The sequence below is a fragment of the Nannospalax galili genome, unplaced genomic scaffold (genome assembly GCF_000622305.1).
Source record: "Nannospalax galili isolate Female #2095 unplaced genomic scaffold, S.galili_v1.0 scaffold1358, whole genome shotgun sequence".
In the NCBI taxonomy this organism is placed as follows: domain Eukaryota; kingdom Metazoa; phylum Chordata; class Mammalia; order Rodentia; family Spalacidae; genus Nannospalax; species Nannospalax galili.
Window position 1 is genome coordinate 132,212 of NW_008341169.1, and position 7,760 is coordinate 139,971.

Here is a 7,760-nt window from a genome sequence, read left to right on the forward strand (position 1 = left end):
CATCCTCTAGTCTCATTCTCAAGACTGCTAAGAATGAGCACTTCTTGTAGGAATTGTAGGAATAGACCACTATACCCAGCTAACTGGGTCTATGTCTAGAGGAGGAATGGTACCCAGCAGTGGCAAGTCATGTATTGCTATGCAAATCTAGCTTTATAAAATTGCTTTACGGAAATAGGAAAGAGGCAATTTATGCTACTTAGAAGGCATGGGGAGAAGTTATTTTCTAAATCATACATCTTTAGCTCTTTCTGACCTCATCTTATTTCTTTAATCTCATCTAATCTCTGTGATGGAGATTAGATTACCATTCACCTGCCCGGGCTTCCTTGTCTCTACCTGGATGGTAATCAGGAAAAGGCAAAGGATGATGTCCTTAGAGTTGGTGATTCTATGTAAGGGCCTGTGGTTTAGGCTAACAGACCCAAAGGCTATAACTCTGGGTCCTGAGGCTAGAGGTTTATGGCTTCAAGTTCTAACAGATAGAGCCTTGTATTTCTAGGTGTTCAGGTCAAAGGATTACTGCTCTGGGCTTTGACTGTCAGTGACCTTGCGCATAGTAGCAAACTCATAACAATGACTACTATTAGCAGCAGCAAGTAGTGACCAGTGTTCTAACTCTCAAGCCCTCAGTGTCAGGACCCTTGGCTACAAAGTGTGTCTAGTGTTACAGCTGTCAGGCCTTGAGCATTGGGACCATCATCTCTCGGGTCTTGGAAGATCCTTGGTAGACTTTTAGTAATCAGGTCCCACAGTGTCTCATCTTTGACACCAGTCTTCCACCTTTTCTAGAGGATACTCCAGCCTTGAAAGAAGCAACTCTTGAATATCAGAATCACTCTCCAGATCTCTTCAGAAACTCTCTCACTGCAATCACAGCTGCTACCTCTACTTCTGCAACTGCCACTGCTATCACCATTTTCTTCCCTCTTAACAAACTAATCCCATTCCACTTAAGGATCACAGACAAGCAAGAAAATAACACCTTGAAAGGATCTTTCATTGGGTCTTACATTGCAACATGAGGTAGCAACACAGGAGGGTATCACTTGGCTGATTGAAAATGTGAATCAAACAGAATAGTCATGTAGCCAGAAAGGGGGATATGGTTATGGCATGTAGCTTTAGCATTGTAATTTGTGCCGGTCACAGCACTGATTCCAGTTCCACCAGCTGCAGTCTTCATTAGAACCATTACAGGGCTCACATTCACTAGTCACAAGCTTTCAACTGAGCCACCTGTAAAAGTGTTTTCCCTTTGGTATAATGAAGAATAGCTACAGAATGAGCAAGATATAGGGTTTGCCATGGATTCACTTGGAGTGATATCTTCAAAGGCTGGTATGCACTGTCTGAAGGGGTTACCTCACCAGGAGCAAAGTTTTCTTAAATAGTGGTTGCTTCAGTTCAATTTTCAATGTATAAATGAAACTATAATTGTATTCCTCAGGGTAGCTGTGGGGTATTTAAAACAACCACACTGCTTTACTTACCAAGGGACTACTTGACATTTGGTTCTGTTCTAGATGTAGCCAGTTATTGAAAGGGATCTGACAACTACAGCTCAAGAAATTGAATAACTTATCCCAAATAGTTCATGTTTTTTTTGAGAGGGTTCAGGAAATCAAGGAACATATATATGATGGTGGTTTGAGAATACCCCACATAGGCACCAAGTATTTGAACACTTTTCCCCAGTTGGTGCCACAGCTTGTGGAGGTTTGGGAGGTGTGGCTTTGTTAGAGGAATCATATCACTGGGGATGGTTTTGCGAGTTCATAACTCTGCCCCATTTTTCAGGATCTCTCTTTGCTTCGTATGCCTGCTTAACGATATGAGTGTGCATCTCCAGCTGCCTCCTGCCCTACCTCCCTGCCATTATGGACTTACTGGCCTGGAACAATAAGTCCAATAAATTCTTCCTTCTGTACGCTGCCTTGGCAGTGGTGTTTTATCATAGCAGCAGAAAAGTACTAAAATATATATCATGGAGCTGGAGAGATGGTTCAGCAATTAAGAGTACTGGCTGCTTTGCAGAGGACCCAGATGACAGCTAACAACCATCTGTAGCTCCAGTTCCACAGAATCTGACATCGTCTTCTCTCTTCTGTGGGCACTGCACAACATGGTCGAACTTACATACATGCAGATATAACACTCATATACACAAAATAAAAATAAATACATTAAAAATTAAAATATACATCATATGAAGTTAGTAATGTTCAAACTGTCTTAGGCGTTGCTTTTTCTTGCTGTAAGGTCATTGATTTTTAATCTCACTGTCAAATGCCCAAAGAAAGTCCCTCTAACCTGTCTCAGATAATATAAGAACCTGAGAGAGAGCAGTTCAACTCTCCAAGACTTTTGGAGTAAGGCCACAGAATCTTCATGCCTTGGGTCATTTTTTGCTGTTTCTCTCTTTCTCTCTCCATGTATGTAGATAGATAGACAGAGAGACAGACAGACAGAGATGATAGATGATATATAGATAGATGATAGATAGATGATAGATAGAAGACAGAGATATAGATGATAGATAGATAGAAGATAGATGATAGATAGATATATGATAGGTAGAAGATAGATGACTGATAGATATATGATGATAGATAGATAGATAGATAGATAGATAGATAGATAGATGGATGGATGGATGATGGATGGATGGATGGATTAATTGAAGGATAGGTAGATAGAAAGAAAGAAAGAAAAGGTACGTACATAGGTACTTGATAGACTGTAGAATAGATGATATAGATAGATAGATGATAGATAGATAGATAGATAGATAGATAGATAGGCAGGCAGACAGATAGATAGATGATAGATAGAGAGATGATAGATGATAGGTTAGATAGATAGATAGATAGATAGATAGATGTTAGATAGTATACATAATCATTTTAGTTAAAGATATACTCTTGTATCAATTCAAAACACCTTTTTAAACAGCAAACATGGTAATAGTAGAGTAATATAATGGTGCTCTAACACATTTATATGATTTAGTGTAGGTTCTCTCTTCTGCATACACATAAGCTGTAAGAGTTTGCTTAAGTTGACAGATGTGTAACTTCAAGAGTGACAATATATTTTGCAGCTTTGGAAAACTGACATCCGAGCTGATCACATGATAAAGATTTGTGAAGGACACATATGTTGAGACAAGTGTTGGTATGTGGGAGGAGCACATTTGTTCTAGAGACCTATTTAGCACAACTGCTGAATGATACGCTGTTAAACATTTTTCATTCTAAGAGAGCTGTGAATTTCCAGAAGCATAGCATCATTATTTCCCTGAACCATGATGGCTTTTGATTATATATTTTCACATTAAGATTAAAGTGTTTTATTTCTTTCTATGGGAATATTTGCAGTTAATATATTTCTTAACTATTTGTTAACCTAGTAAATGAAAATCTCTACAGTTCTTGGGTGGATAAGCTTTAACCCATTGAGTTTACTTACTTCTTTGTTGGCTCAGTATTGACAAGTACGTAGGTAGTATACTGGGGGTTAAAAGCACTCTATTTTTAAAATCTTATCTATTATGGTTACCATCAAACAATAGGCATTAATTGAAATTTGAGTATCCTAGTCAGTGTTAGCACAATTGCAGTAAAAGAATAGAAGACCTCCAAATGGAAGAAAACAGAATTATTAAATTACCCATTGGCACATCTTTTAGCAACAATGACAGTACCATTTGTGTGTGTGTGTGTGTGTGTATAATACCTTTTTTTCAAAACTTTTAAATAAACAGGAATTATCTTTTTGAATTCTAGCCTCAGTTATTTAGTGAGGTGAATATTGACTATCATCCTCACTCTGCCTGGGTTAGCTATGATAGCTTTATCTGAGCTAACTGACCTGGAACTGCTTTCGGGTTAAGATTTTATGTGATCTAGTTGTGTTTAATGACTGAAAGAAGGATGTTAGTGACAAAAGCATCAGTTCCTAGCATTTGATGACACTGTATGACTGATCCAGGTGAGTGATGCTATATAACAAGACTGGTAGAGGTCATACAGTCTGTGAAAACATGAGACTTCTCTGTTGTGCTCTTCATGGTTATGCATTAAAATGCAACCAAAATGTAAGTAGCCTGAAGCAAAATGTGTTCAAAAGACACTGCCATACATTTGTCATCTCTGCTCTAAGTGGCTACTTAGCCTGTTATAATTGCCAGAGATTCAGGGAGTGACTCATTGCCCTTGATTTTCTTTTGTTGTATTTCAGGAAATTCTTTCCCCTGTATTACTTATTTGAATAGAAGATATTATTTTGCTAGAAATTTATGAATTGAACACTCAAAAACAATACTTTCCTTAATATTCAATATTTATATCTCTACCTAATATAGAATACTATTATTTGGTTTGTTTTTAGAAGGTATTGAGTAATTTTATTTGTTAATGTAAGGTTTAAGTCAGAATAGGGACACAAGAGAATGAAAAGTTCTAGAAAGAATGGAAGGAGAAATAAAGAGAAAACATTTATGAAGATATATGAAAGCAGAAAAACAGAAATAGGATGTTATTAAAGTCTTGGTGTTTATCATCCATTAACTAAATTGGAATATGATTTAAAAAGTAATATCTTCTCCAGGACTCAAAAAATATTGTAACTGAATGACATAATCCACAGCACTCTGTAATGTTAAGTGGTTATAAGACTATATATTAACCTGTCACCTCAGCTCTGGGGAAAGATACCCATAGCATAATAATTGTCCCTCTAGGATGACAGTGATCATCATGAATCCCTCTCTCTCAGATGCTGTTTGATAGAGATCATAACTTCTAAAATCATGACAGGTGACAATCTTACATTTTTAAGACAAGCAAATTTTTCTCATTGCCTCCATAATGCCAATCTTAAAATTACTTGTTTTGTAAATGTATCATTGATAATTCATTTCTCACATGTAAAGACTTGAAAAATTATTTTTTCTGGCTCACTATTTGTTCTCTAGTACAATATAATACTAAAGCATGTTCTAGATCTCCGTTCTGTACTGCTTCACTGTGGTTTAGTGTTGAGATAGGCAAAGGGTTTTCAGTGCCTTGAAAGTTGACTGTGAAGACTGTTTACAGCTGTGTGCTCAACTCTCCAGACCCTACTTGAAACTTCTTAAGATTCTAACTGAAATGAGTCACTGATACATTTGGGGGCTGTGTTTGAGTAGCAGTACTTCATTTACCCTTCATGGGGCATGTGTGTAATGGCCAACTGCTAGACAATACAGCTCCACATCATTCAGAAAGAACTTGTCTCTGATGTAGCTTGTCCAGTATCACAGACTGCAAAAAGTTTTCCTGGGTCTACAAATAGGTATTTTCAATTTATCACATTTAAAGGCTGCCTCTCTTCCTCTCCTTCTACTTTTTTCCTCATTTAATTCTTTTCCTTTAGGTATGAAAATTAACAAAATTGCTAATTGATAAATTAGAAGAGAAAAGGAAAATATTTGAAACTCCTTTTTATCAATATTTTATTTTTCTTTTATGTGTGTGAGTGTATTCCCTGCATGTATGTAAGTGCACCAGCATTCTGCAATGCCTTCTGAAATCAGAAGAGGGTATTAGTTCCCCTGGAACTGGAGTTATAGGTAGTTGTTAACCACATGTGGGTGCTAGGAATGGAACCTGGATCCTCTGCAAAGGCAGCAAGTGTTCTTAACCACTGAGCCATCTCTCAAGCCCCTACTTGAAAATTCTCAAGATTCTATTTGAAATGAGTCACTGGTACATTTGATGACTGAGTTTGAAAAGTAGTACTTTGTTTATACTTCATGGGGCTTGTTGTTTAATTAGCAAACATTAGCTATGTTGAAATGTAATTAGCAATTCTAGTCTATAATCATCTAATCAGTAGTAATTATTAGTTCTTTGAGTTCTCATGCTATATGTGATCTGATGTTCTAAATGTCCCAGCACATACATTTCATGGGATTCTGCTCACAAAGTAACATTTTAATTCTTTGGAAAAGAATGCACTTTTATTTCAATAATTATAAGTTTTATACTGGGCTAACTGCCCAAATATTCTAAGCCTAAATTTCTTCATCTGTAACATTAGTGAACAATTTTAATAGCTACAAAAGAACTTTTTTTTTTTTGCGAAAGGGCCCATTTCCTATAGACCCATCTGGCCTGGGACTTGTGATATAGACCAAGCTGACCTTCATTTCACAGATATCTGCTTGCATCTACCTTCAGAATGCTGGGGTTAAAGGCATATGCCACCAGATTGACTCAAAAGAATAATTTTTAAAAGATAAAGGCTGGTATGACAATATGCTCCCCACCCAGCATTACTCTTGGTCCTCAGGATTGCTTTGGCTATTTGGATCTCTTTTGTAGTTCCATATGAATTTAAGAACTCTCTCTCTCTCTCTCTCTCTCTCTCTCTCTCTCTTGCTTTGCCTATCTGGGCCTTTTGTGCCTCCATATGAATTTAAGGATGGATTTTTATAATTCTGTGAAGTATGTCATGGGGAATTTGATTGGGACTGAACTTAATCTATAAATTGCTTTTGGTAGGATGCTCATTTTCACAATATTAATTCGGTGAATCCATGACCATGGAAGTTCCTTCCATCTTCTTGTGCCTTTCTCGATCTCTTCAAAGATTAGATGTTTTAATTTATTTTTATTTTATACATATGAGCATATTGCCTCCATGTATGTAAGTGTACCCATGTTATGCAGTGCCTGCAGAAGACAAAAGCGGGCATCGAATCCCCCTAGAATTGGAGTTACATATGTTGTTAGCTGCCATGTGAGTGCTGGGTCTTCTGCAAGAACAGTTAGTGCTCTTAACCACTGAGCCATCTCTCCATCCCCAAAGACTACATGTTTTCAGTAAAGAGATCTTCAATGTCTTTGGCTAGATTTATCCCTAGATACTTTTGAGGGTATTGTAAATGAAAAATTTTCATTATCTCTTTCTCTGATTTCTTGTTTATGCTAGTGAATTTTGCAATTTGATTATGTATTCTGCTGCCTTGTCGAAAGTGTTGATAATTTCTAGAAGTTTTCAGATGATATTTTCGGGATATGTCATGTGTACTATCATATAATCTACAAATACAGATAATTTGACCTCTTCCTTTCCAATTAGTTCCCCTTTAATTTCCTTCACTTGTCTTATTCCAGAGCTAAAGTCATAAAACAGCATGGTATTAGAACAAAACAGATATGCAGATCAAAGAAACAAAACAGAACATTCATACATGAGTGTGCAGAATTTCAGTCACCTGCTATTTGACAGAGGTGCCAAGAACATACACTGGAGGAAAGACAGCCTCTTCAACAAATGGTGCAGATAAAACTGGATCTGCACATGTAATAGAATGAAATTAGAACTATATCTATAACGCTGTACAAAAATCAACTCCAAATAGATCAAAGACCTCAATGTAAAACCTGATATATTTAAACTGTTAGAAGAAAATACAGGCCATACCCTGAAAGATGCAGATACAGGAAAAGACCCTGTAAATTGGACTTCAGTTGCTCAGGAATTAAGGGCAACAACTGAGAAGAAGGGCCTCATTAAACTAAAACCTTTAGCACAAAGAAACAACTAATCAAGTGAAGAGGAAGCCCACATAGTGGGAGAAGTTCTTCACCAGCTATATATCTGAGGATTAAATTTCAGAATATACAAAGGAAGAAAGAAAGAAAGGAAAGAGAAAGAAAGAAAGGAGGGAGGGAGGGAGGGAGGGAAGGAAGGAAGGAAGGAAGGAAGGA